The 4063-nt window shown below is 35.7% G+C and overlaps 2 long non-coding RNA genes across 2 annotated transcripts; both read right to left on the bottom strand.

Moving 5' to 3' along the window:
- Positions 1–459: 459 nt before the first annotated feature.
- On the bottom strand, positions 460–1499 carry LOC143703934 (uncharacterized). Its single transcript, XR_013191489.1, has 3 exons — positions 1370–1499; positions 1072–1143; positions 460–510 (listed from the first exon to the last, which is right to left on the bottom strand). It is a non-coding gene; the product is annotated as an uncharacterized LOC143703934 (long non-coding RNA).
- Positions 1500–1996: 497 nt separating this feature from the next.
- On the bottom strand, positions 1997–3152 carry LOC143703933 (uncharacterized). Its single transcript, XR_013191488.1, has 4 exons — positions 3090–3152; positions 2512–2555; positions 2294–2356; positions 1997–2067 (listed from the first exon to the last, which is right to left on the bottom strand). It is a non-coding gene; the product is annotated as an uncharacterized LOC143703933 (long non-coding RNA).
- Between the last annotated feature and the right edge of the window lie 911 nt (positions 3153–4063).

Here is a 4063-nt window from a genome sequence, read left to right as displayed (position 1 = left end):
ACAGTGATTCATTCTGGAGCAGATGCTTTTCCCACATGGAAAAAACCTATATAAACATATATGTTTTAATATAGGTTTTGATATAGGATTTTAATATATGTGACATATATAAAATTGGCCGTTTTCCTATATTATATGTGCATATATGTACCTATATAGGTGCATATATGTACCTATATAGGTGCATATATGTACCTATATAGGTACATATATAGCTGCATATATGTACCTATATAGGTGCATATATGCAGCTATATGTTACCTATATATTAGTATAATTATTAAAATCCATAGCTACTAGGCAACATAAATAATAGCCCAAGATGTAGAAATTTTAATTATTTATTTACTTAAGAACAATCAAATATTACAAGAACAAAAATAAGACAAAAAACTGAACAGAAAAAACCCCAATTTATCTTGTTGATCTTCTCAGCTCTGTGAGCTTCGAATTGATAGGTGTGCCTATCTGTCCTCGGCTGGCTGCCGGCCACTTCTTCAATGTAGCATCTAGAGAAGACAAAAATAATAAGACAGTATAATAATAATAATATAGTGCTTCATCAGGAACCCAAAGTGCTTACAGTACAGCTGCGATTGGACACATATTTTGGATAAAGGGCTGATCATAATAAAAAATGCGTCATGTAAACACGTCAATTGGAAGATTCTGATTGGATTCTGCTAAATCTGAAAGAAATTCTGATTGGAAACATCACCCCCCCTTTTTTCTAGCGGCATCGTTCTTTCATATGCACATCCGTCATGGGGACTGCATTGTTAACAGTCACACGGTCAATCATGTGCATCCAAAGCAGAGAAAATTCATGGATAGGAAAAATTCAGAAATGTGGCTTTAGAAAAGGAAAGGTAGGATCAAGAAATGAGCAAGCAATGAATTAGTATTATAGGTTACAAGCAGATACAGTAACAATAATGGGTGCCCTATCTAATACAGTCTCCATTGATACCTAATAAACATTGATACAAGTAGGCTATGGTTAAAGTAGTGAACTTATAAAGTCTTAAAAGTTTTGTTTTCCCTTCTCAACGCATTATGCATTTACTCACCAATAATGGCTGCCTTTTTAATTTGGTCAAGGGCGACCAGCTGCTCCCCATCCCCTCTGGTTGGCTTCCCACCTTAAAGTAATATTTCAAAATTATTATGAAAGGGGGGTAAAATGAAGGTGGTGAAAACAAGAGATTATTTTTTATATACACATCACTTTTATTTGAGGTGCAAGGAAATACAAAAATGGCAAGTAAAAAAGCAATGGTATGCCCGCACACAAACATAATTTATTCCACAGAATATGACTGACTTTTTTTCAAGGACAGAAGAGATTAGGAACATGTTGTTTTGTACCATTCAGGTTGCTTTTTAGCAAAGTCTCCAAATCAAAAGGTGCCCAGCAGCAGATTCCACACCATGGCAGTAGCAGAGGTGGCAAGGCCTGGCAAAACACCCCAGAGCCCTTTATAACTTCAATCTGAAAAATAATTTCACATCACAATATTAATTTACTGGCAACTTTTAGAAAGGTTTTTATGTTTCATATTGATTCTTATTTTTAGCTTCCCAATAGTTAATAATAATAATAATAATATAATAATAGGGAGGAGGAGGTTGGATGGAGAGTAGGGAAGGAGGAAAGACAGTGGGTGGAGAGGAGCGAAGGGGTGCAGGAGGAAAGGATGATTGTCTCGTATAACACTAATTGGCTCCTACAAACACACAGTTTATACCCATCCTTACTAAATAATGTTACCCACCTGTGTTTTCACTGATGTCTCAGCTGTTGCTGCAGTCTTGTTAGAGAAGAAAAACATTGTTAAACTCAACAATTGTAAAACTTCAACAATTTTATGCATATGGGGCAAGTAAATTACATATTACCACTAACTATCCCAACATAAAAATCCCTATAGCTCAGTTGGAGCCTTAAGTAAAATAAGTACAGAAAAATCTGAGGTATAAAAGGGTTACACACACCTGTGGTGTCTCTCGAAAGCGCTCAGTCATCATGGGACTCTCTTTAAATGGCTCGGTCTCCTCTCTGGAGTCTTAGAGAAGAAAGAAACTTAGTAAAACTCCACAACAATTTTTATTCATCCAAGCAAGCCACTATAGATTCTTATTTACATGGGGAGGCTTGGAAAACATCAAACATGTCAATAAATTAAAGTTACATGCAAAAGTAATCAGCCAAACATCATAAAAATCCATATAGCTCTGTTTGAGTAACAAGTAAACTAAATAAATAAATACAAATGCAAGGGGGTTACTCACCGGTTGCACTTCTCCAAAAGTCGAGAAGGGGGAATCTAGATCCTCCACAGGACTCCTTCCAGTCTTGTTCATAGAAGAAAAATATAGTTATTCTCTTCAATAAATTAAAGTGCAAATACATCAAATAATTAACACTATAAATCAGCCCAACATCACAAGTCTCTACAGATCTGCTTGAGAAACAATTTTAAAAAGCAATGAAAAACAGAGGAACTTACCTTTTGAGCAATAATGGCGAGGTCACTTTTCATTTGAGGGATTTCTAGAAAGAGGTTATATAAAAAAACAAAACAATTACAATCACTAAATCAAAATAGCACCCAGCAACTCTAACGTTACTCTTCGAAAGACATTTCCTGCAGCTGTGAACGCAAGCTACAACCCCCCAAAGCCCATTCATAAGGCTCTGCAGAGGAAACCTGTTTGTGAACGCAATTAAAACATATATATATATTTCTCCCAAATTCCCCAGGGTTTTTTTCTAGAGCCGATTGCCTTCTTGAGCCGTTGAAGGCAGAGAAGTGTGTGTACTCATGAACTGTATTCTCTAGGCCATGACTTTTGTGAACCCTCTACGAATTCCTCCAGAAAGAGACAAATAAATATAATTCTAATTTGAATCTTATCAACGGCTATATGAGCACCCACACTACCAGCTAACAACATAGCATTTATTTTGCCAAACACGTGTTAAACTTTCAGCCCATACAATTTCTAAGTTTATACTTCTCTGCCACCGCAATATCCATCTCCAGAAAAAACCCTGCTAATAAATATTAAAATTAGGAATACTTACGATTGATGATAAGTAGGACATAGCAGATCTCCAACGCTCCATCGCCATTTTCACTCCCAGCCGATATCTTTCGGCGCGAATCGTCAAACGTCAGGCGGGGGACGTCATGACTCATCAACTACGCGCGGCGCTGTAGCAGCCATGGTAGCAGCAGAGTGGAGATTTTTTTTTTTAATTTTCAAAATTACAGAGTTTGATATCATTTCTTTTACACATTTTCACATTTGATAAGTATAACTTGAAACAACAATAATTTGGTCAAAAAGAAAAGAAAAGAAAAGATAAATGGCATCGCAAACATATTAAATTCATTTAGCAGAGATACAGATCTTTGAGCTTTTCGATTTTTTAAAAACTTTACAGACTAAAATACATGCTTGTCTTCAAATTCATTAACCACAGTGAAATGCTCAGATAGATGGGATGATGATGATGATGATGATGATGATTACTTGAATGTATGTTCTATGTTCTTTTTTTGTTGTTGCTACATTTAGACTGTAATGACCTTTCAGCCATATTCATCTAGAAACTTCATTAAGACAATACAGAAAACATTGCATTTTGCATTGCATTTGGTGGATGTAACGGTGAATGTGTGGATGTGTAGGCCTATGAGCTGTAATGTGAATCTGGAAGTGACCTGAAATTGGAAAAAGGGCTTGATTGACAAAATAAAAAAACGACAAACCATTTTGTTATTTCCTTCTTTTCCACTATCTTCATACAAGAAAGAATTGACCTTGTAAATGGCTTTCCCATAGCTTTCCATCTCCTCTCACTTAATTGCCATAATTAAATTCCATAACATGCCAATTACATGTGATACCAATTTCACATGTTTGCACATTCAGTTCTTGCATAATTTCTTTTTTTAGTTAGTTCTTATTGCCTTGATAATAGAAGATATGAGCTAGGCATCATGTATGACAGTAAAAAATGACCAGATCCTGCTATGAGCTAGGAGACATGTG

This window comes from Siphateles boraxobius, unplaced genomic scaffold (genome assembly GCF_051911475.1).
Source record: "Siphateles boraxobius isolate OS27281-9 unplaced genomic scaffold, OSU_SipBor_1 39, whole genome shotgun sequence".
In the NCBI taxonomy this organism is placed as follows: domain Eukaryota; kingdom Metazoa; phylum Chordata; class Actinopteri; order Cypriniformes; family Leuciscidae; genus Siphateles; species Siphateles boraxobius.
Note: the sequence above shows the minus strand (reverse complement) of the source record. Positions and strands in the feature narration are given on the sequence as shown.